General features: G+C 46.4%; 1 pseudogene; it reads left to right on the forward strand.

The window, feature by feature from the left end:
* LOC139310043 (zinc finger protein 850-like) overlaps positions 1–26,383 on the forward strand; it is a 218,579-nt pseudogene that overhangs the window by 182,780 nt on the left and 9,416 nt on the right.

Raw genomic sequence — 26,383 nt, forward strand, 5'->3', positions numbered from 1 at the left:
AGCTGCCTGCAATTACTGCAAATTCAAATCTCACCAGGCTCAAGGTTGACTCAGCCTTCCATCCTTTTGAGGTAGGTAAAATGAGGACCCGGATTGTGGGGGCAATAAGCTGACTTTGTATAAAAAAGAACAACGCTTGGGGGGGGGCGAAAGCCCTACTAAGCAGGTATATACAAAAGTGTGAAGGCCATTGCTTGACGCATTGTAAGCCGCCCTGAGTCTCCGGAGAAGGGCGGCATATAAATCAAACCAATAAATAAATAAATAAATAAATAAATAAATAAATAAATAAATATAATCTATCCTCAGTACATCCAGATATCTTTGAGGATAACACTTTGCAGTGCCAAGAATCTATGATTGACCCAAGTCAACAACACAATTTCATGGTTGAATAGATATCTTGGTACTCTTCCATGTGTCAAATGAATCATAATTAATGTAAGAGATTATTGTAGCATTGTGGAATGTTTGCTTTTTTGTTGTAATGTATACTTTTTTTCACATCTTCTGCAACCATTTTATACACAATTAAAGTTACACTTTTCTTTAAAACTTACAGACAAAGAGGATGGCAATAAGAGCACTCTGGACAACTGAGAATAACAAGCAACGTTGAAAAGGAAATAAAATTGAGCCAGAAATCAAAATATATTCCAGTTCCTTCAGAAAAGCACACAATTCTCCTTCTCCAGCAGCTAATAGACAAAAGAGAGAAAATTAACATGAGATTTTGAGCTGGAAAAAGTAGAGGATACGAAACTCAAGGATACATTTCATGAAAAATCAAGGAAGATTATTTTTCACTCAGAAAAAGATGGAAATATCTGGAAGTTAGGGGGAAGGAAAAGGTCTTATTGGGCAGGACACATAGGACAGACAATGATACAGGCCTTGCTCTGGGAAGAAGCAAACACCAATCAAAACACTACTAAACAATAGATTTTGATTTAGTGGTAATCAAAACAGCACTAAACAATAGATCACACATATTTTTGACCTCAAGAATATCAGTTGTGGAAAAGCTTGGTCAGCTTCCTTGTGGTTCATGGAATGACACACAGGAGAGAAGCCATAAGAGTGCTCCATATGTGAACACTTTAGAGAGCATGGCAACACGGTGATACATCACAGGACACCCATCACATAAGAATGTCCAAATTGTGTGAAAGTATCATTGGAAATTACCATCTCATGAGACAACAAAGGACTCACACAGGAGAGAATCTCTTTCAATGTCCTGATTGTGGGAAAAGGTTCAGTCACAATTCCAGCCTGGTGACATACCAGAGGACTCACACAGGAGAGAAACCATTTGAATGTCCTGATTGTGGGAAAAGTTTCAGTCAGAATTCCAGCCTGGTGACACACCAGGAGACTCACACAGGAGAGAAACCATTTGAATGTCCTGATTGTGGAAAAAGTTTCAGTCACAATTCCAACCTGGTGACACACCAGAGGACTCACACAGGAGAGAAACCATTTGAATGTCCTGATTGTGGGAAAAGTTTCAGTCAGAATTCCAGCCTGGTGACACACCAGAAGACTCACACAGGAGAGAAACCATTTGAATGTCCTGATTGTGGGAAAAGGTTCAGTAACAATTCCACCCTAGTGAAACACCAGAAGACTCAGACAGGAGAGAAAGCATTTGAATGTCCTGATTGTGGGAAACGGTTCAGTCAGAATTCCAATCTGGTGACACACCAGAAGACTCACACAGGAGAGAAACCATTTGAATGTCCTGATTGTGGGGAAAGGTTCAGTAACAATTCCACCCTGGTGAAACACCAGAAGACTCAGACAGGAGAGAAAGCATTTGAATGTCCTGATTGTGGGAAACGGTTCAGTCAGAATTCCAATCTGGTGGCACACCAGAAGACTCACACAGGAGAGAAACCATTTGAATGTCCTGATTGTGAGAAAAGCTTCCTTTGGAATTCTGAGCTGGTGAGACACCAGAGGACTCACACAGGAGAGAAACCATTTGAATGTCCTGATTGTGGGAAAAGTTTCAGTCGCAATTCCAGCCTGGTGACACACCAGGAAACTCACACAGGAGAGAAACCATTTGAATGTCCTGATTGTGGGAAAAGGTTCAGTCACAATTCCCACCTGGTGACACACCAGAGGACTCACACAGGAGAGAAACCATTTGAATGTCCAGATTGTGGGAAAAGTTTCAGTCACATTTCCAGCCTGGTGAGACACCTGAGGACTCACACAGGAGAGAAATCATACAAGTGCCCAGATTGTGGGAAAGATTTCAGTACTAAGACTAGCCTTTTAAATCATGTGCTTATACACACGGGAGAAACCATTTAAGTGCCCCAAGAGTGGAGGGTGCTTCAGGAAGCATTCCACCCTTATTGCACACAAGAAAATGCACATGGATTTTTCAAAGTGATGAGTGATGACCTAAAGCAGTGGTTCCCAAAGTGGGCGGTACCAAAGTGGGGGGCAGTGGGATGACTTAGGGGGGCAGTAAGAGGCATGGGGGGTGGCTGGGGAGCGCTAGAGGCAAAAAGGGGTGGCAGGAGGGCGCTAAGTGGCAAGGAGGGTGGCGGAGGGTGCCCCCCCTTTTGCCTGTGCCTCGCAGCAGTTACCTCCTTGCAAGCAAACAGCAAGAAAAAACAGCTCCTTTCAGCTTCAGCACAGGCTAATTAGCACAATTTGATTAGATTGGCATCCCGACTCTCTCAGCTGTTTTGCGCAGGGCTCTGCTGCTTGCTGCAAAGAGTGTTGGAGCAGATTTTTTCCCCTTGTGCTAATCAAGCTATGCTGAAAACGAAACTGAAAGTAAAGCAGGCTGTTTGCTGTTTGCTGCAAGGAAAAATGAGGCAGAGGCAGAGGGAGATTTCTTTTTCTTCTTTTTCCTCACTAAAAAAGGTAGGTGCAAACAATGGGAAATTTAGAGCAAGAGAGGAGAGTTCAAAATTTTAAAACACAAAAGAAAAAAAGGAGTAATAAAAAGGCAAAAATAAAAATGGGAAGGGAGAAAAAGAAAAAGAAATGAAAGAGAAAGATGTTATACATATTTAGAATTAAAATATGAATAGTAGTAAGAAATAAATGGGAAATCATGATTGTAAAAATGAAATGAGTAATAATTGGAATATTTGTCTTTGTATTTTTGAAATCTAGACGACGATAAGTTTTCTTTTTTCTTTTTTTTTAGAAATATAAATAAGTATAAACTGTAACAATTGAAATACCTTTAATGGTCTATGGCGGTGAAAGTAAAAAGGATTAAGATGTAGGTTGGATAACATTGTTCTATTTTTCATTAACAGCATTTTCACACATAATTTCTACAACTAGCATCCTTCTCTTTATTAACAAATTAACTTTTTGACTGAATCTTAACCATTTTCTTAGTCTCTCCACAGTTCTCTTTCTTGATGTTTTCCTCCCTTTCTTCCATTTCTTTAGCTTCTTCTTTTTCCTGTTCTTATATCTCCCCTTCAGCTTTTTTCCTTTAATTTTAACTGTATTACATTTCATTCTCAATCTTACCCCATTTATTTCACTTCATATTTGAGATGTATTTTGGGTGTCCTCCTGGACTCACGGTTGAGTCTAGAAGATCATATAATGACCATGACCAGGGGGCCATATGCCCAGATTCGTCTGTTGCGCCAGTTGCGTCCCTACTTGGACCGAGATGCCCTACGCACAGTTACTCATGCGCTAGTCACCTCACATATTGACTACTGTAACACTCTCTACATGGGGCTGCCCTTGAGGGCCACTCGGAGGCTTCAGCTGGTGCAAAATGCAGCCGGGCGGGTTGTGATGGGAGAATCCCGATACTCCCATGTTACACCCCTCCTGCGCGACTTGCATTGGTTACCGATTACCCTCCGGGTGAGATTCAAGGTGCTGGCGATGACCTATAAAGCCCTACGTGGCTTAGGCCCAGGATATTTGGCGGACCACCTGTAGCCAGCAACGACATCCCATCGCCCCCTGTGAAGTCCCCAGATCATTTTTTTTTAGCGTCTGGGGAGGAAGCAGGGTGAGGCTCCCTGTATAGCGCGCTGAGGCTCCGGGCTCCAAGGGCGACTCTGCATAATTGCAGAGCTAGGCGACGCGACCAACGAAACGAGAGAAAGCTAAGAAAATTGTTAAAAATAAGCAGGGTGGAATCTGGACTTGAAAATCAAATCGCAAGTATTTTTCTTAGCCCTGTGAATGAAGTTAGTAACTGAGAAAAAGTGAAAGTTTGTTTAAAATGGTGCCCGGCTTTAGCAATAAGGAATGCTGAAAGTGAAAGTGCAATTGTTTGAGCTTGTTTATGCTACAAAGTAACAAAAAGTAACAGTGCTGGCCAGAAGAAAGAGGAAAAGTTCTTTTAAAACTGATTTGACTTGTTCCCTCTCCCTTGGGACTTGACTAAAGCTGGGGAAATTCCTGAAAGGTTTTTGTGGTGGAAAGGGAGAGAGGATATCCTTTTTAGAAAGAGTCAGGCTGCGAAGAATGGCTTCAAAACAAACAAAGCCAGCTAAAGCTGGTGGGGGGGGCTCCCCCACTCATAAACCAAAAGAGCAGCCTTTGAGTTCACAGATACAGACCCAAACACAAGAATCTGGATTTAATGATTTGAAGGAATTTATTGCTGGGGCTTTAGATCAGAAATTTGAAAAATCACAGCAGGAATTTAAAGAGATGGTTCAAGAAAAGTATGACAAGATGAAATGGGAAATATTGACAGCTGTGACTGGTTTCTCAGAAGTAGTGCTCCAAATTGATAAGAAAGTGGAACATCTTAGCTCAGAAGTAGAATCTAAAATGAAAGAAGCTGACCAAAAAATTTCTAATGTTGATAATAAAACACAAAGTCTTGAAAATGAAGTGACAATGATGCAATTCAGATTCATGGAGTTTGCTGTGAGGCTCAGAGGTATAAAAGAGAACAATAGAGAAGACCTGAGAAGGGTTTGCGCTGATGCTCTGGCTGTAATGTTAAAGGTTGACCCTGAGGAAGTTTTTTGTAAAATTGATAAGGTCTATAGAGTGAACTCCTGGGTGGCAAGGCAAAGGCAACTGCCTAGAGATGTGGTGATCTACTTTACAGATAGAAGAATAAGAAACGATATTTTGCAAAAATCTTTTGTTTCTACTATTCAAGTGGATGGAAGAGAGATTGGGATCTACAAAGAACTGCCACCTGTTGATGTTGAAAGATAGAAAAGATTTTGGATTTTTGGTGACTGAACTAAAAAAACAGCAAATTCCATCTGAATAATATTAGCATAGTTAGCATAATATTGAGGTATCAAGGAGACAGATATCGATTAAATACTCCTCAAAAAGCAGAAGAATTTTTTTCAGTGTTTTTAAACCTGGTACAGCATCTCCACGTACTTCCTCGGTTATAGCCATAATGGAGGGTGAGAAGGATAAGCAATTTGAACAAGAGCTTGAAGAGCAGAGGAAACAGATGGAGAGGGAAGCAGTAGAGACTCAAGGAGCGGTAGGGGGCCTACCTTTGCTGGATCCTCCCTTAGAGTCTTTAGTTGAACCACCTAAAAACACAAGAGAAGTAGCAGCGGATCTTGATTGGATGTTGCATAGTGCTAAAGATCAGCATATTACTCGAGCAGCTTATAAACAATTCTTAGAGAAACAACAACATCAGAGCCCTAAGCTATCACAAGACGAACAGGGAGTTAATGGTAAAGCACAAAAATCCGAAGCTATGGGAGGAGCTAAGCCGAAGACCAATAGTGTGGAACAGAAACTTCAGCAAATGCTCTTATCGCTTCAAGAGCCTGCAGATGACAATTAAGTTTTTATCTTGGAATGTGAACGGATTGAATTCACCACAGAAAAGGAGGAAGATATTTCATTACTTGAGACAATCGAATAATGATGTTATTTGCTTACAGGAAACTCATATTAGAATACAAGTTCAAAAATATCTGATAAATTCTAGATTAGGAACACAGTTTATAGCTTCAAATTCGGAGAAAAAGAATGGGGTAGTGATTTATACAAATAAAAGATTGCTAACAAAAATTATAGAAGCAGATGATTGTGGAAGATACATAGCAATAGAACTTTTTACAGATAATGGTCCGATCTTGGTGATTGGAATTTATGCTCCTAATCAGCAACAAGAAAATTTTTACAAGTTATTGCATTCTAAAATACTACAATGGGATTATAGATCTATTTTACTTATGGGAGATTGGAATGGAGTAATAGATCCTAAAATAGATAAGAAAAGCTTGGCAAAATCACGTGTCAAACTACCACAGTTTTTTTTTTTATTTGAAAGAAGATTTGGAATTGAAAGATATTTGGAGAGTGCATAACCCAAAAGAACTGGACTTTACTTTTTTTTCAGACAGACACAGATCCTTTTCCAGGATTGATTTTATTTTACTTACAGTTGATTTACTCTCAAAAACAAAGAAAACAAAGATATTTCCGAGAACTTTATCTGACCACAGCCCGGTATGGATAGAAATAGAAATGGGAAAAAATGAGAGAAGATCTTGAAGAGTAAATGAAAATTTGTTTAGATATGAAAAGAATGTAAATGAACTTAAGAAACAAATGAAGGAATTTTTTGAAATGAACTTGAATAAGGGTACCCCTATTGAAATTGTTTGGGATGCGAGCAAGGCATATATGCGGAGGGTACTGATTTATATGAATTCTAAACACAAATCAAATCGACAAAGAAAAAGATTAGAACTGGAAGGAGAGATAAAGAAAAAAGAGCAGTTGCTTATAAAAAATCCAACAGATGAAAAATTACAAGGAGTTATAAAACTTTTGAAAGATCAATTCCATATGCTTACAGCAGAACAAGCAGCAACTAATTTACAATTTGCAAAACATAATACATTTAGTAATGCCAATAAGCTGGGCAGATGGTTGGCTTACACATTGAGGAAACAGCAGAGTACTCGGACTATTGGGAGTATTGAGTATAGAGGAAAGGAAGTATTTCAACAAAAATTAATTAAAGAAGCCTTTTTAGATTATTATTCTAAACTATATGCTAAAGATGATATACAGAATGAACTTATAAATAAATATTTAGAAGAAAAGAGAGTTATAAAAATTTCTAATGATCAAAAGGAAAGAACGAGTTTACCAATAACAACTGAGGAGATTATTGTTGCTATTAAACAACTGAAAACAGCTAAAGCTCCAGGAACAGATGGTTTAACTGCGGTGTATTATAGAGCTTTACAAGCAGAAATGATTGAACATCTTAAAGACTTATTTTGTAGCATACAACAAGGGGGAAAAATACCCCCTTCATGGAAAGCAGCTTTTGTTTCTCTGATACCGAAAGAGGAGGCAGGCTCTATAAAACCAGAAAATTTTAGACCAATATCTCTCCTGAATACGGATTATAAAATTTATGCGAAAGTATTAGCCAACAGATTAATGCCAGTTATTCAAGAGGTGATTCATCATGATCAAGCAGGATTTATAGAAGGCAGATATATGAAGGATAATGTGAGGCAAATTATAGACTTATTGGAATATCTTGAGAAGAATAAACAGATCGCTGCAGTGCTGGTGTTTTTGGATGCGGAGAAGGCCTTTGATCGAGTGAATTGGAACTTTCTATTAAAGACTTTAAAAAAGATGGACTTTGGGGATCAGTTTGTACAGGTGGTTGCAGCAATTTATCAAGAACAAACAGCACAAATTATTATTAATGGAAGTTTAACTACAAATTTTAGTATAGAAAAAGGCACAAGACAAGGTTGTCCGTTATCCCCGTTGTTGTTCATTTTAACCTTAGAAGTCTTGCTGAATACAATACGGGACTCGAGTACCTTGAAGGGAATAGTGATAAGGCAAGAGGATTACAGAACAAGGGCATTTGCAGATGATCTGGTTGTTACCCTAACACAGCCGATGCAATCAATAATTCAGATGAAAGACATTATAGAAGAATATGGTATGGTATCAGGATTTAGACTGAACCAGAAAAAAACCAAGATGATAGTTAAAAATATGACAGCTGATCAAAAGAAAGAATTGGAAAGGAAGGCAGGCTTTGAAATAGTATCAAAGGTGAGATATCTAGGAGTTCAAGTTGCAGATTCAAATATAAAACTGTTTCAAAATAATGATGAGGTGTTGTGGCGAAAAGTACAAAAGGATATGGAAACTTGGAAAAAACTGAGCTGTCTTTACTTGGAAGAATAGCAGCAGTTAAAATGAATGTTCTACCTAGATTTTTATTTTTGTTTCAAATGATTCCGGTGCTTAAAAGTGACAAATACTTGATGGAATGGCAAAAAGGAGTGAATAAGTTTGTTTGTGTTGTAGCGCGGGAATAACGAGAGGCACAAGCAGGCTAGTAACAACAGCTCTTTAATTTAGGGTGAGACTTCAGCAAAAACACACAGGCAACAGCCCTCTTTATATACTTTCCAGAGGCAACCCAGAACCAATCAGAATTCACTGTGCATTTGAATTTCCTGCACAAAATAGATACATACATAACACCCCTCCCCTCCCAGAAGGCACTTATTCTATCTATTTACATATTTACATACAAAATCATGCAGGTGACCAGGGCGTGTCTTAATCCTGGTTGACCTGTGCAGTTCAGTTGTTGGCGAGGCGTCGAGCCGGTCGGAGGGACCTCTCGCCTCTCCCGGCTCTGCCAATGGAACCTCCTGGATTTCTCCGGAGGTGTGGCTATCTCCGGCTGGGAGTGTCGGCTCGCTGGGGCGGCGCTGGAACTCAGGGTTGCCAGATAAGTATTCCGGCTTACTCGGGCTTGAGGTAGCTGTGTCAGGAAGACTTGGATAGTTAGGACATGAGTTTTCGTTTGGTAAACGTTTACGCAATTGATCTATATGTCTCCTCCAGATTTTACCATGCCCTATATCTACTGTGTATGACTTTGGACTGGTAATTCCTATGATGGTTCCCTCTACCCATAAGGGCCCATTGGTGTAGCTTCTAGCAAACACTGGTGATCCTATTTCGAAATGTCTTAGTCCTCCCACTTCCCCGGTGAAGCTATCGGAGGAATAATTAGGACGCAGTCTGTCTAGAACGCATCATAGCTTTCAGCCCATTAAAAGCTCGGCTGGGCTGCGGCCCGAAGTAGGGCACGGGGTGGCATGCTGTACCGCTAAGAATTCCTCTATTCTAGCCTGCCAGTCCCCTGCATCGAGCCGGGAAAGAGCTTCTTTGGCCGTTCTTACAAATCTTTCAACAAGGCCATTAGAAGCCGGATGAAAAGGAGCGGATAATGCATGTCTTATGCCTAATTCGGCTAGGTAGCCCTCGAATTGAGTCGCCGTGAATTGGGGCCCATTGTCGGATACCAGGGTGTCCGGCAAACCGTGTGTTGCGAATAGTTTTCTGAGTACTTTGATTACGGCCTCAGAAGTGGTAGATGGCATCAAGGCAATTTCGAGCCACTTAGAATATGCATCTACAATAATAAGAAAGTTTTGGCCGTGGAACGGGCCAGCGAAATCGATGTGAATCCTCCCCCACGGCCCCTTCGGTTTTTCCCATTCATGAACGGGAGCTATGGGAGGATCTGGGCGGGACTCCTGGCATGGCCTGCACTTCCCCACCCACTCAGTGACATCTTGGTCAAGATGTGGCCACCAAACATAACTACGAGCTAGGCCTTTCATGCGAACAATAACAGGGTGTCCTTCGTGCAGCATTTCTAAAACCCTGTGCCTTAACCGCGAAGGAATGACCACCCTGTCTCCCCACAACAAGCAACCCCCCAACATTGACAGTTCATTTTTCTTGTTAAAGTATAATTGAAAGTCACCACTGTCCACCTTGGTGGGCCAACCCCTCATTACCCAGCCCATTACAGTGCGCAAAACAGAGTCTCTGGCAGAAACCCTCGCCACCTCGTTTGAAGAAATGGGGCCCGGGGAAACAATGTCAAGCAGTAAAACCGGGGCTTCCGGGGTCGGGTTGTCCAACAATTCGGGCAAGGGGCATCGGCTGAGGGCGTCAGCATATCCTAAAGTTTTGCCCGGCCGGTGGAGCAGTCTGTATGAATATGCGGCTAAGAAAATGGACCATCTGGTCATCCGGGGGAAAGAGCCGCCGGGGTCGGTTTATCTTCAGCCAAAAGTCCCAAAAGAGGCTGGTGGTCTGTAATGAGTTCAAAGGTGCGGCCAAACAAATACTCGTGAAATTTTTTGACCCCCGCTACAGCCGCTAGTGCCTCCCTATCTAGCTGGCTATAGTTCCTTTCAGCACTAGACAGAGTGCGAGAGTAATAGGCAATGGGCGCCTCCATGACTTGTGGTCATGGGGGATTTCAACTTGCCATCCATCGGTGAAACATCTGAGGTAGCTCGGGAGTTCATGGCTTCCATGACGGCCATGGACCTGACCCAAGTAATTCACGGCCCTACTCATATGGGGGGACACACTCTGGACTTAGTTTTTATCTCTGGTCAGTGGTTGAGTGGTCTTGATATAGGGGATGTAGATATTGAACCCTTGTCATGGTCTGACCACTCGCTCCTTCGACTTGACTTTCTGACCGCCGTACCCCGTCGCAGGGAGGTGGAACCGACCAGGTGGTTCCGCCCCAGGCGCCTGATGGACCCTGATAGGTTCCAGATGGAGCTTGGGCCATTTCCTGAGACTCTAGCTCATGACTCGTCTGATGACCTGGTGGCCGCCTGGAATAGGGCGGCTGCCGGGGCTTTGGACCGGGTCGTGCCTTTGCGGCCTCTGACCCGGCGCCGAACTCACTTAACTCCCTGGTTTTCCGAGGAGCTGAGGGAGATGAAGCGCCGGAAAAGATGCCTAGAGAGCGGTTGGAGGGCCAGTCGTTCCGAGTCTGACTTGACACTGGTAAGGTCTCACATTAAGACCTACCTAGTGGCGATAAAAGCGGCAAAATCTAGCTATTTTGCTGCTCTTATCGCGTCATCAGATAACCGCCCAGCCGCCCTGTTTAGGGTGACCCGCTCCCTCCTCCATCTGGGAGCGCGGGAGGACCCCTTGCAGGGCCGAGCTGAGGATTTTGTACAGTATCTGGATGATAAAATAACTCAGATTCGGGAAGACTTGGCCGCCGACTGGGTTAGTTCAGATGAGATGACTGAGGCAGGCCTTGAGAGTGTTATCTGGGAGGAGTTCGATCCTGTGGCTCCCGAGGACGTGGACAGGATCTTGGGACGGCTGAACGCAACCACATGTTTATTGGACCCGTGTCCCTCCTGGTTGGTGCTGGCTTCCCGGGAGGTTACACGAGGCTGGCTCCAGGGGATTATTAACGCTTCTTTGAGCGAGGGTGTTCTGCCGGCCGCCTTGAAAGAGGCGGTGGTGAGGCCTCTCCTCAAGAAGCCATCCCTGGATCCGGCTATTTTGGCTAACTATCGTCCAGTCTCCAACCTTCGCTTTATTGCGAAGGTTGTTGAGAGTGTGGTGGCGCGACAGCTTCCCCAGTACCTGGATGAAGCTGTCTATCTGGATCCGCTCCAGTCCGGTTTCAGACCTGGGTACAGCACGGAAACGGCATTGGTCGCGTTGGTGGATGATCTCTGGAGGGCCCGGGATAGGGGTTATTCCTCTATCCTGGTCCTATTAGACCTCTCAGCGGCTTTTGATACCATCGACCATGGTATCATGTTGCGCCGGCTGGAGGGACTGGGAGTGGGGGGCACCGTTCTGCGGTGGTTCTCCTCCTATCTCTCCGACCGGTCGCAATCTGTGTTGACAGGGGGGCAGCGGTCGACCCCAAGGCGCCTTGTTTGTGGGGTGCTGCAAGGGTCGGTCCTCTCGCCCCTCCTGTTCAACATTTATGTGAAGCCGCTGGGTGAGATCATCCGTGGTTTTGGGGTGGAGTTCCATCAGTACGCTGATGATACTCAGCTGTACATCTCCACCCCAGACCATCCCAATGATGCCTTGGAAGTGATGTCCCAGTGCCTGGAGGCCGTGCGGGTCTGGATGGGGAGAAACAGGCTTCGACTCAACCCTTCCAAGACCGAGTGGCTGTGGCTGCCGGCGTCCCGGTATAGCCAGCTGACGCCATCGCTGGTTATTGGGGGCGAATCATTAGCCCCCACGGAGAGGGCCCGCAACTTGGGTGTCCTCCTGGATGCACGGCTGTCTTTAGAAGGGCATATGACAGCCGTGGCCAGGGGGCCTTTTTGTCAGGTTCGCCTGATACGCCAGTTGCGCCCCTTTCTGGACCGGGACTCCCTACGCACGGTCACTCAAGCACTCGTCACTTCTCGTCTGGACTATTGTAATGCTCTCTACATGGGGCTCCCCTTGGGGTGCACCCGGAGGCTCCAACTGGTGCAGAATGCGGCTGCGCGGGGGATTATGGGAGCGACGGGGCGCTCCCATGTGACTCCTCTCCTGCGCGAGCTGCATTGGCTTCCGGTGGACTTCCGGGTGCGCTTCAAGGTGTTGGTGATCACCTTTAAAGCGCTCCATGGCTTAGGGCCAGGGTACTTACGGGATCGCCTTCTGCCACCAATAGCCTCCCACCGGCCAGTTCGCTCCCACAGAGAGGGCCTCCTCAGGGTGCCGTCGGCCAGACAATGCCGGCTGACGACCCCCAGGAGGAGAGCCTTCTCTGTGGTGGCACCTACCCTATGGAACAATCTACCCCCAGAGATACGAGTGATCTCCGACCTCCGGATTTTTCGTCGGGCCCTAAAAACTTATTTTTTTCAGCTAGCCGGTCTGTCCTGATTTTAGGGTTAGTTTTAAAAATTTTAATATTTATTTTAATTGACAAGTTTTAAATTATGGGCCAAATTTATAAATTATTTTAACTTTATTTTTAACCGTGATGTTTGTATAGATGTTTTTTATCTGGCTGTTCACCGCCCTGAGTCCGAAAGGAGAAGGGCGGTATAGAAATTTGAATAAATAAATAAATAAATAAATAAATAAATAACCCATTCGGCAGTCTATGGCTTAAAACCGCACCTACGCCAAAGGGGGAAGCGTCACAGACCAATACTAGAGGTAGTTCAGAATTGTATTGGATGAGGAAACTGAACTCAGACAAAAGTCTCTTAACCGCGCTGAATGCGGTCGCTTCTCGCTTGCCCCAAACCCACGGAACATTTTTTTCCCAGGAGCCTGTGCAGAGGCTCCGCAACGGTGGCTTTGTCTTTCAAAAACATTGTATAGAAGTTGAGAAGGCCCAGGAAGGCCTGCAGCTCGGATTTTGACTTGGGGGTGGGCGCGCTTTGAATGGCCCTGACTTTGCTTTCTGTGGGGTGAATGCCCGTGCCGTCGATTCTGTAGCCTAAGAATTCCACTGATGGAACCGCTATCTTACTTTTTGTTCGCTTGAGTTTAAGTCCTGCTTCTCTGAACCTCGTTAGGACTTGTCTAACCCTCTGGCCTAACTGAGTCTCGTCTTGGCCACTAATCAAAACGTCGTCGAAATACGGGACGACACCTGGGAGGCCTTGTAGAAGGCGCTCCATTGTGCTTTGAAAGAGTCCTGGGGCGATGCTGACCCCAAACTGAAGCCTGGTGCATTTAAAGGCACCTCTGTGAGTTACAATTGTCTGTGATTCTGCCGTAGCGTCATCTACTGGCAGTTGCTGGTACGCCTGCGCAAAGTCTAGTTTTGCGAATAGCTTGCCAGGCCCCAGGGAGTGTAGTAGATGGTGGACTATCGGAACCGGATAGGCGCTCTGCTGCAACGCCTTGTTAATCGAACATTTATAGTCAGCACAAATTCTAATTGAGCCATCCGATTTGACTGGCGTGACTATTGGGGTTTCCCACTTAGCGTGATCTATGGGAACTAGCACCCCTTGCTTAATGAGCTTGTCGAGCTCCGCATCAATTTTGGGCTTTAAAGCAAATGGAACTCGTCTTGCTTTCAGTCTGATTGGCGCTATGTTGGGGTCTAAATTAAATGATATAGGGGTCCCCACGTACTTGCCTAGAGTCTCTTCGAAAACGTCCCGAAACTCGTGGAGCAGGGTTTCTTTAAGCGATGATCCGCTGATGCTGTGAACGCCCGTGAAGCCCATGCCGAGGGCCCGGAACCATTTCATGCCCAGTAGACTTGGTAGGGGCTTGCTAACGACGGTCAGGGGCAGCTCTTTCTGGAACTCGCCGTAGGTGACCCGGAACGTGCCCACGCCTTCAACGGGAACTCGGTTTCCCTGGTAGGAGGATTTTCTGACGGGACAGCTGGTTCTTCTGAAGTTTGGGCAGGAGTGCCTTGAGTGTTGACCAGGACATGATCGATAACATAGACCCGGTGTCGATTTCCATTTCGCACGATTTGCCATCGATTTCTACTTTCGTGTAGACTTTCTCATCGTCAGTTGTGCTGGCTTGGCCGATTCTCGTGCTGTAGGTCTCCCGCTTTTGAGGTTCGCGCCGTTTTCTCGCGCCGTCATCTTTGATTGGCTGTTTTGAATGAGCCGGTTCTGGTTGGTCGCGGTAGTCACGTGGTTTTCAACTACGCAGAAATTGAGCTCTGCAAACTCGTGCTAGGTGGCCTTTCCTGTCGCAACGCCTGCAAATGGCTTCTCTGTATTTACATGATTGTCTCTCATGATCCCCGCCACAGCTGGGGCAGTTCTCGTGGCGGCGGCTTTGCTGGCTCAATTTCTTGTCTGTATGGAAGACGTCCTCGTCCGACTCTTCCTCTGTGCTGGCTCACACCTCTTCCCTGTGGACGGGGGCTGTTTTCGGCCCATCTTTGCTTGAACTTGGTCGCTGCAGCGCTTCCGAAGCTTTCGTTGATGCCTCGTGTGCTCGGGCTTCGTCTAGCGCGCCAGCTAGCGTTAGGTCTGGCTTGGCTAGAAGACGCCTTTGTAACCGGGTATCTCGAACCCCGCAAATCAGTTGTTCAAGCAACGCGTCGTCTAAGTCTCTGTAGTCACAATGCGTTGCGGCTTTTCGAAGCGCGGCCACATAAGCACTGACCGGCTCTCCTTCTTTTTGAACTCGTTGCTGGAGTTCGTAGCGCTGAACGAATTTAGACGGAACTGGAGCGTAGTGGGCTCTCAGATTGGCCTGAAGGATGTCCCAGGGAACCGTCTGGACTGGGGTTAGCTCGCAAAGGGATTCGGCCATCTCTAATACGTCTGGCCCGCAGTGGCTTAGGAACAGAGCCCTTTTTCTGTTCGCTGAGAGCCCTTGCATTTCGCTCGCTTCCAGGGAGCACTCGAACCTGGTCAGATACGATCCCCACTTCTCTCAGGTCGGGTCAAAGGGTTTTGGCGGAACGTAGGCAGACATGCCATGTCTCCATGTTCACTAGTCACCCTGCCTGAAACTCCAAGCTCTTTTTGAATTGCCTCTTGTGTCCTCTATCCCACTTCGTCGCCAATGTTGTAGCGCGGGAATAACGAGAGGCACAAGCAGGCTAGTAACAACAGCTCTTTAATTCAGGGTGAGACTTCAGCAAAAACACACAGGCAACAGCCCTCTTTATATACTTTCCAGAGGCAACCCAGAACCAATCAGAATTCACTGTGCATTTGAATTTCCCGCACAAAATAGATACATACATAACAGTTTGGAATGAGAAAAAGCCAAGAGTTAAACTGAAAATTATGCAAGATGTTCGTGAAAGGGGTGGTCTTAAACTTCCAAACCTGCGATTGTATTATGAAGCTGCAGCGTTTATACAAGCAAGTGACTGGTTTGGAAGTACAAAGACTGGAATATTGAATATAGAAAGTTATGATCTTGAATTTGGCTGGCATGCATACTTATTTTATGAAAACAAGGTGGATAAAGTATTTAACAGCCATATTCTTAGAAGCTCCTTGATGAGAGTATGGAAGAAGCACCGACTCAAATGGGATTATAAAATACCGTTGTGGTTGGATCTTGGTCACATTATACGGAATATAAATATAAAGTCACTCGGGGGGGTTTTATACAAAGAAGTACTTTTTAATGATGGGGGCAGATTGCAACTGAAGTCATTAAACACACTGTTGGAAGAAGGGATTAATTTAACATGGTTACAGTATAATCAATTTCAATTGAGATGGAGAGAAGATCAAAAAATTGGATTAATGTTGCATGAAGAAGAATTGGTTAGACAGATAAAAGAGAAAGGCCCAATGCATATTAAGAGGGTTTATAATGTTTTGTTAGAAAGAGATTCAGAAAATGAATCTATCCCACCCAGAGGCCCGCTCGGGTGGGGAGACAGGGAAGCCCTGGACTGCCTATCCTTGCCGCCACCCCCCCTTTGCCCCCAGCAACAGTGGTTCTGCCACTTCTCCGGCAGAACCCCCGGACCAGCTGGCAGGAGGGCGGGGGCAGGCTATGGCGACAGGCCATTCCCGCTGGGTAACAGGCTGCTCCTGGAGCAGCCAGGAGATGGAGAAGCCACCAGCAGGGAGGCGATGCCAGATTTTGCCTCCCACCCGACCGAGAGACTCTGCTTTCCTTGGCGGCACCAGGGGATCCGTGCAGCTACTATCCCACCCCTCCTCAGCCTCGGTCATGCCGCGAGGCTCCAACTCAAGGAGAAGATGGAGGAAGAGGGGGGCGGGGGAAGTCTAAACGGCGACTATCTCAAGCAAGCTGCAGCACTATTATGCAAGGCTCCGAGTGGTTGGAGAAGAGGCAGAAATAGCAGCCAGGGCTGGGCTTTCAGCGGGTAAGCAACACTGCCTCTGCCGTGGGGAACTTTGGAGAGGGCAGGGGCAGGCTGTGTGAGCAGCCTGTCTCTTAGCTGGTGAGAACGGCTACAGCCTGCCCCCGGCCTCTCTCTAAAGTGGGCTACAGCCTGCCCCCAGCCTCTCTCTCCAAAGCGGGCTTCTGACATGGCCCAGATCTCCGGGGGAAGGGATTGAAGCCCCAGTCTGCTGCTCCTTCCATTGTATGGAAAGACCAATATACTGCTTGAATTATCCGTTCCCTCCCTTCCCTCAATCCCGTTTTATGGCTTCCCAATTTCCTCATCCTCTGCTTTCTGCTGTTTTCTCCAAGCAGCCAAGAGAGAATGGGCTTGCAAGGCTGTCAGTTTCCCATACCTGCGATGCCAGATCTCGCCTCCCGCCCAACCGAGAGACTCTGCTTTCCTTGGCAAAGTGCTTCATCATTGCAGGGCAGGGGACACGGGCGGCCCCAGAGGATCCGTGCAGCTACTATCCCACCCCTCCTCAGCCTCGGTCACACCGTGAGGCTCCAACTCAAGGAGAAAACGGAGGAAGAGGGGGGCGGGGGAAGTCTAAAAGGCGGCTACCTCAAGCAAGCTGCAGCGCTATTACACAGGGCTCCGAGTGGTTGGAGAAGAGGCAGAAATAACAGCCAGGGCTGTGCTTTCAGCAGGTAAGCAACGCTGCCTCTGCCGTGAGGAACTTTGGAGAGAGAGGCCGGGGGCAGGCTGTAGCCATTCTTGCCAGCTAAGAGACAGGCTGCTCGCACAGCCTGCCCCCGCCCTCTCCAAAGTTCCCCACGGCAGAGGCAGTGTTGCTTACCCGCTGAAAGCCCAGCCCTGGCTGCTATTTCTGCCGCTTCTCCAACCGCCCTGCATAATCGCGCTGCAGCTTGCTTCAGGTAGCTGCCATTTGGACTCCCCACCCTTCCTCCGTCTTCTCCTCCTTGAGTTGGAGCCCTGCGGCGTGGCCGAGGCTGAGGAGGGGTGGGATAGTAGCTGCACGGATCCCTGGCACTGCGCGTGTTCCCTGCGCTGCAATGATGAAGCGCTTTACCAAGGAAAGCTGAGTCTCAGGCTTCTCCTGGAGCATCAAGGAGAAGGAGTAGCTGCCAGTGGGGAGGCGAGCTGCCCCAGGAGGACCAGAGGAGAGCGCAGCTTCTCACTCATGGAGATCTACCAGTTGGGAAGTAGGCGCGGTAAGAGGTGCACTGACCAGGAAGCAGTCATGCTCCCTGGCCAGAGAGGGTTGCACAAACCTTTGCTGGAGTGAACGTGCAACCCTCTCCTGTCAGGGAGCATGACCACTTCCTGGCTCGCGCATTTCTTACCGCTTTCCGCTACCATTTCCCCACCGGTGGATCTCCATGAGTGAGGAGCTGAGGAGCTGCGCTCTCCTCCAGTCCTCCTGGGACAGTACGAGAACCGCTCTTGCTGGGGGCAAGGGGGTGGCGGTGGCAGGAGCAGCAGGCCAGGGCTTCCCTCCGGAGGCCTGTGGCTATGCCAGAAGTCTTATCGGACAGGGAGACAGAGAAGCCTCGGACTGCCCTCAAAATAACGACTTTCCAGGCCCAAAACAGGGCGGAGGGATGCCCGAAGTGCATGTGCAGGGCGCGCATGCGCAATGTGGGGCGCATGCGCGGGGGAGGGTCATGTGAACATGCGCATGTGGGAGGGTTCACATTGCATTATGGGTGCTGGCACGCACAGGAGCTGTTGCATGCGCACATACACACTTCCGGCACGCCACGAGAAAAAGGTTTGCCATCACTGCACTAGACAATTCCTTTCCAATTCCTGCAACCTTTCTTCGTATGTTTTAGCCTCCAGCCCTCTAATCATCCCTACTGCTCTTCTCTGTGCTCTTTGTAGAGTCTCAACACCTTTTTTTTAATATTGTGGCGATCAAAACTGGTTGCAATAATCCAAGTGTGATCTTACCAAAGGATTATAAATTGATACTAACACGACACATGATCTGGATTCTAGCCCTCTGTTTAAGCAGCCTAGGATTGTTTTGGCTTTTTTGGCCACTGCAATGCAGTGTGGGCTCATATTTAGGTGATTGTCCACTAGGACATCCAAAATCCATCTTACGTTGATTATCAAATGCCTTACTGAAATTCCATTATACTATGTACACAGCATTTTGCTGGTCTGTTTATTGAGACACTTTCTCAAAGAAGGAAATTGGCATGATCTTTTTTTGACAAACCCATGTTGGCTTCTGGTTATAAGTTTGCTTGCTTCTAGTTGTTTGTAGATCTGTTGCTTGGTTATCTTTTTCAGGTTCTTCTCAGGCATTGATGTCAGGTTGATTGGTTTGTAGATTTGTGAAGTTTCCCCTTTTTTCAAGATGGGAGCTATATTAGTGTTCTGAACCAAGTCACGCTGGCATTGCAAGGTTTAAGTAGCATCTGTTTATTACTCACTTACTCAAAGTGTCAAATAACCCAGCAATGGTGTCAGTGAAGCTCCGCCCCAGCCCTTAGCCCCTGGTCTGGATTCCCCTGCTCTAAAAAGTAGGCCCTAGCTGACCGTGAGGAAAAGAGGGAAGTAATGATACCCACAAGTCCAGAGTTCCAACAACAAAAGGAGGTCCGAGAGTCAAGTCCAAAGTTCAGAAGGAAAGTCTGAGGTTCAGAGTCCAAAAACACAGTCCAAAGTTCAAAACACAGGATCCAGCAAAGCTGGGAAAGTGCACATCAAAACAAGCAGGTGTTCCCAAGAAACACACTTTTACCCAGCATCTGGTTAAATCACCCTTCCACAGCTGTTCCTTGTGTGGAGAGGTGGAGCTGCTTCCTCTCAAACACCCTTGCTGACCTCTTTGCCTCCCTCCGGTCTGCTCTCCTCACCTGTGGATCGAGTGGACGAGCGGCTCTTCTTAATCAGAGGTGGTCTGGAGACTGTCACCTCCTCTGGCCTCTGTAGTTGCTCTGCTTGGTTTTTTTTACTCCCATGTCTTGCCAATAATCATGGTGTTTCCTATTGGTGCTGCATCCATGTATTAACCAGGTTCAATTGAGCTATTGAAGACCTTTTGGGATGTTCAGTTGTATAGGTAGTACTTGCCTATTTGTTCCCTGAGCCTTCAAAGTTACTATAGCACTGTAAAGGCTGATGCACACCTGGTCCACAAATTTGTGGTCATCGTAGCACATGTTCAGTGACCACATGTCAGCAGTGGTTGCTGTGGTTATGAAGGTGCAGGAAAAACAGATGGACCAATTTGGGTTCTGCCAACCGGTGCACATATACAATTGCTGCTGTATCCCATACGCATGATCCCCATTTATGATCTCCCCAGCTAGCTTCTGACAAGTAAGTCAGTGGAGATACCAGCAGGAATTTGAATCTGAAATTCCCTTTAACAATCCACAGTGATTTGCTTAACAACTGCAGAGGATCACATGTAAGTTGGCACTGTCATGTGACATCATGCTCATGATCAGGCTGCTTAGTGATGCAGATGCCAGTCCAAATTGCCGTCAATATATGAAGACTGCTTGAATTGGGATGTCACTAGAGTGGTTGTGGACCGTGTTTATTGCCATATCTGGAGCTGAGGATTTCCATGAGCAAAATGAGTTACGTATTTGGTAATAAGCCTTTGCACTGTAAGAATCTGTGATTGACCCAAATCAACAAGAGAATTTCATGATTGAATGGATATTTGAACTTGGATTTTGGTTGTTTTCCATGTGTCAAATGGATCATGGTTAATGTAAGAAGTTATTCTAGCAATGTGGCATGTTCGCTTTTTAATTGTAAGGTACACTTTTTTTCTTTTTTCACATCATCTACAACAATTTTATAAACAATTAACATTACACTTTTCTTTGAATCTTATAGGTAAAGAAGATGGCAATAAGAGCACACTGGACAACTGATTATAACAAGCAACTTTGAAAATGAAAGAAAATCAAGCCAGAAATAAAAATATCGTCCATTTCCTTCACAAAAACCCACATAATTCTTCTTTTTCCTGATCAGGTGAGAGATAACAGACAGAAAATTAAGAAAGATTTAAACTGGAATAAGTAAATTATGCAGAACTCAAGCATACATTACATGAAAAGTCAAGGGAGATTATTTTTTATTCAGAAAAAGAGGGAAATATCTGGAAGTCAGTGGGGAGGAAAAATTCACTTGAAGAGCAATATAGGGTAGACAGAGAAGCAGGCCTCACTCTGGGAGAAAAAAAACCCAGCCTTAATCAAAACACCACTAAACAATGAATAACACATACCACAAAAAATACAAAAAACAAGAAAGCCCAAAGCCAAGGCCCACAGACTCGCTTACCGAGCCCGAAGCCAACCAAGCCATCGAACTAATCACCGCGGCCCTGGGGGATAAAATGAAACTACCCAACACGCACCCCGGTGCTAGGCCAAAACGCAAAGGGGACCCTAGCGCGAAGAGGGCTGACACCGGCACCCACCCTGGGGAACTGACCGCTTCCGCGTGGACCCAGGGCCACCCAGAGCCCCCATGGAGCCTCCCCTTAAAAACGGGACACCGAGGGCGATGGGACTACTCACCGGAACGACGACTGGGACCAGATCCATGGCCCACGGGGCCATCTGCAGGCAGGGGATGTCCATCGGCGGGCAGGGGACTCGGCCTGACACCCGGAGGCGACACCCACACGAGGCCGGGCCATCCGGGACCATTCGCGGCCCCAACGAGACTTCCGACATCCACCGACGATCCTCACCGCTTCCCGAGGCTCCAGACGACGATCCGCGGCGATCCCGAGCAAGTGAGGCTGACCAAGGAGGAACCGGAGGCCCATCCGGAAGGTTGGGGCCTTCACCCGGGAGCTGCAGAGACGAGCTCCTCACACCACGGCGGCTGGGGAGAAATGAACCTCGCGCATGCGCAATACATCCCTGTAAGAGAAACGAAAAAAAACATAGAGCTACACCGACGCAAGCACATAGAGACAAGTCAGTTCAGACTTGCCACAGCCGTTCCTCTGCCTTATTGTGAGTATCCTTATGTGAGGAGCCATGGACAGCGACATAATGTAAGTAATTTAACTTACAATTCAGGGACTTTGCCAAGTGACTTTCCCAAACTAAGACTAGATGGGGAGAATTTCCTGGACTGGAACCAGCAACTCCAGGTCACCCTGCTAAAAGAAGACCTATTATCCCTAGTCATAGACCCCCCAGAAAAACCTTGGACTTTTGAATTAGATTGCATCCACCATAAAGCATACTGCATTGTCATTGCCAGCATTACCCCCAGTATTTACCCCAGCATTAACCACCACTTGACTGCTCTGGAGGTAATACAAAGGATGCACAGACTATTCTACTGTCAAAGCGTAGCCAGTACCACCAGGTTATCCAGGGAATTCTATGCCACCAAGCATAAAGCAGGGACCCCAATGAGCGAGCACCTATTGTCACTAAACACCACCAGAGCTCAGCTGACACAAAGGGGGGAGGTCATAAGCGAGAGGACCATGATAAGCATCATTGTAAATTCTTTAGACCCCAGTTGGGACACATTTATCACTCAGATAGACAACCTAGGGTCAGGGAAACTCTCACTGGAACTACTGACAAGTAAACTAATAGCTGAGGACAGTATCAGGAAAGACCGTTTACTAAGCCGCAGAGAACAAAGGCCCAGCAGGAAGGCCGAGCCACAGAGCAAGAACTATAGTACCCTAGAGTGTTACTTATGCGGGTCAAGGAACCATTACAAAAGGGACTGTCCCAGAAACACAGGGGACAGGGACAGGTCACATAGAAGGGACAGACCAGAACAAAGGGCAAGACACACTAGTGGACGCTCGCCAGATGACAGACACAGGCGTAGGGATTCCCCTAGCCCCAGGGACAGAAGAAACCACAGGGATAGTTCCAGGGAAAGCCAGACCGGATCACTATATGGCATAGGAGATCAAGAGCGACACATAGGCCAGGACAGGGAGGAAGGCACATGGCTGTTGGACTCAGGGGCCACAAACCATACCACTTATGACCGTAACTTACTAACCTCATTCACAGATGAAAGTTTTATTATAAAAGTGGCTAACCAGAACAATGTGCAAGTAACAGGCAAAGGCAACGCATACGTGCCAGGGATAGGAGTAGTGCAAGGAGTACTATTAGTGCCTAATATACCCTATAACATTCTTGCCACCCTAAAACTAAGCAAGAATAACAATGTTGAAGTGACATTCAAGGAAGGAAAGGCACAGGTAACTAGAGGGGGCAAAAGAATAGGGAAAGTAGTGATCAGTGGGGAACTGCCATTCTTCCAACCAGTCAGGGACAAGCAGCCAGAGGTAAACAATCACCAGGAGGTCAAACCCGACAACCCAGACCACACAAGTGGAGAAGTAGAGGGGGTTAGTCACACACACATCACCGATGACACAAGTAAACAGGGGACTCCCAGGGGAGGAAAACCAGCAATAGGTAAGCCAATGCATGACAACTGTGCCCACCTGTTACACAGAAAACTAGGACACATTAGTTTCCCTGTGGTGCAGAAGATGATGGAATGCTCTGAAGGTGTAAAAATAAAGGATTGTGAGAACTATCTCGAGTGTTCTATTTGTAAGAGCTCTAAATTAAAAACCAAACCTAGGCCCAAAAAGTCAGTACGCACAAGCAATTCTATATTCCAACTCATACATATGGACCTAGTGGGACCCCTAAGACCCTCCGTCAAATATAGAAAGAGGTACTTCCTGACCATAGTGGATGATTTCAGCCGCTATGGCTTCGTATACACGCTAAAACACAAGAGCGAAGTATTCCAAAAATTTAAGGAATTCTACGCAAGGGTGGAGACACAACATGACACCAAGATCAGGCAAATAATGACAGACCGGGGGTCTGAATTTTTGTCAAGAGACTTCTCGCAATGGCTAAAGACACGCGGGATAGTCCACTACACGACTTCTCCATTTTCCGCCTTTCAAAATGGCGTGGCAGAACGAAAAAACGGGACACTGCAGACCATGATGAAGTGCGCACTAGAGGATGCCGGCCTAGGGCAGCATCTCTGGTCAGAAGCACTCATTTATTCGAACTACACTTTAAACAGGTTATGGACCAGCGTACTAAATAAAACTCCATACGAGTTAATGTACCAAAGGAAACCACAGGTGTCACACTTACACATATTCGGGGTCACAGCAGATGTGCACATCCCCAAACAATTGAGACATAAGGGAGATAGGGTATCCAGAAGACTGAGGTTCATGGGATATGAACTAGGGACGAAGGGATATAGATGTCAGCGTTCCAAATTAGGCTCTCTTCCAGCGCTGACATAACAAGATGAACTTTTACCTAGTTTTGTATGTACAGATAGTGTTTCCTGGGAGACGAGGGTGGGGGCTACATTCCTGTGAAAAGAACGTGCCGGGAGGTAGAGATGGATCTGCATGATGGCCAATGGGATATTGGGGTTGGAGAGCGGAAGAGGAGGGGGTTGGAAGGAGGGGCCAGTTTGGCTGCAAAAATGAAATCAGGATTGTCGGCTTTTTATGTTCTTAAATAAAAATGTTTCATTAGAGAGATTGCGCTTGAAAATGAAACTCATTTAAGATAGCACCGAAACCTGACAGACAGCCAAACTGGCCCCTCCTTCCAACGCCCTCCTCTTCCGCTCTCCAACCCCAATATCCCATTGGCCATCATGCAGATCCATCTCTACCTCCCGGCACGTTCTTTTCACAGGAATGTAGCCCCCACCCTCGTCTCCCAGGAAACACTATCTGTACATACAAAACTAGGTAAAAGTTCATCTTGTTATGTCAGCACTGGAAGAGAGCCTAATTTGGAACGCTGACAATAGGTTCATAGACAGCAACAACAATTTTGTGATATCACGAACAGCTGTCTTCCATGAAAACGCCAACTGGTCCAAGATACACCTCAACGAGGTGTCCCTTAGCAAGGACGGACCAGGGGATGATCAAAGGAGAAAAAGGCACCAAACAGAAAAGGGCACAGAGCAGGAAAAGAGCAAACCCAAGAGACAGGAAATACCTGTGAAGGGGTGGAAAGAAAACCACCCACACATCAAGGTGGACTCACTCACCGAGAAAGAAGCTAGGTACATGCATGACACAGAGACACCCCCCGACAGGCCAATCAGGGCAAACAGGGGCAAAAAGCCAGAAAGATTAGGGGACTACGTGTTGTCCCTCCATACTAACCAACTAACCCCCAATACATACGAGGATGTACTGAAGTTACCAGATGAGGAAAGAGAAAAGTGGGAACAAGCCATGGAGAGGGAAATGGACAGTCTGAGGGAACTAAACGTATACACTCCCTCCAATGTCCCAACAGGGAAAACGGCCATAGGCACCAGGTGGGTCTACAAAATTAAAACACTAGAGGGAAACAAAGCACTCTATAAGGCTAGGCTGGTGGCACAGGGGTTCGCCCAAAAATACCCTGATGATTACACGGAAACGTACTCCCCCACAGTCAGGGCTGAAAGCATAAAATGTGCGCTGGTTATTGCATCACTACTTGGTTTAGAAGTACATCAATTCGACGTGCAAACCGCCTACCTGCACGCCGAGCTCGATAAAGAGATATATGTGAGAGCGCCACCTAGCCAAAACACCAGGAAGGGAGAAACCTGGATCCTAAACCGGAGCCTGTATGGACTCAAACAGTCAGGGAAACGTTGGTACGAGTGCCTGTCCAAGACATTGAAATCTATGGGATTCTCAGCCACCTCGGCCGACAACTGCTTCTTCACCAAGAAGTCAGACAGTTCCCTCGAGTATGTTTTAATATACGTGGACAATATATTGTATATCGGTGACAAGTCTAGCAAATGTAACGACTTCGCCAACGAGCTGGGAAAACATTTTACACTAAAGATACTGGGCAAGGTAGATAAATATTTGGGGGTACAAATCACAAGAACAGACAGAGGTTTCCAACTGTCACAGAAGGACAAGATTTTGGAACTTATACATAAGTGCAACATGGCAAACGCCAAGGGGTGTGAAACGCCAATGCAACCGGACTTCTTGAAGGACATGTACAATGAGGCTGAGGCGTTCAAGGACAACACATTATACAGGTCCACCATAGGCTCCCTATTAGACATTGCGAACTGGACCAGACCAGACATCGCATTGCCAGTCAACTTACTATCACGACATGTAGGTAAGCCCACTGTGTATCACTGGGAAGCCATCAAGAGGGTACTGAGGTACCTAAAACAGAGTTCAGATACTTGCCTATCGCTAGAACCCAAGAACACCACAGCACCCACACTCACATGCTATGCAGATGCTGACTGGGCTGGGGATGTGAAATGCAGGAGGAGTACTTCAGGTTACGTATTCTTTTTAAACAACAGCCCAGTACATTGGTACACAGGTAAGCAGGATCTGGTAGCCACATCAACAACAGAGGCCGAATATATTTGTTTGTCCAAGGCCGCCAACAACCTGGTCTGGTTCGACGACCTGCTATCAGACATATGGGCCGAACCGAACTACCCTATTATCATGCACGAGGACAATAAAGCCGCCATGGAAATATCTAGGGCTGAAGCAGTGGGCCAAAGATCGAGACATAGCGATATAAAATACAAACACGTTAGACAGTTCGCAAGCATAGGATTCATAAGAGTTGTACATTGTGATACAGAAGAACAAACAGTGGACATTCTAACCAAACCATTGCAGAATAAGCAGCACACGTACCTAACATCAAAATTAGGTGTCCTCCTGAAAAAGACACCTCAGGTATGCACCACACAAGAACACCT

This window comes from Pituophis catenifer, unplaced genomic scaffold (genome assembly GCF_029215685.1).
Source record: "Pituophis catenifer annectens isolate HBS135680 unplaced genomic scaffold, rPitCat1.0.hap2 SCAF_2, whole genome shotgun sequence".
NCBI classification, from domain to species: Eukaryota; Metazoa; Chordata; class Lepidosauria; order Squamata; family Colubridae; genus Pituophis; species Pituophis catenifer.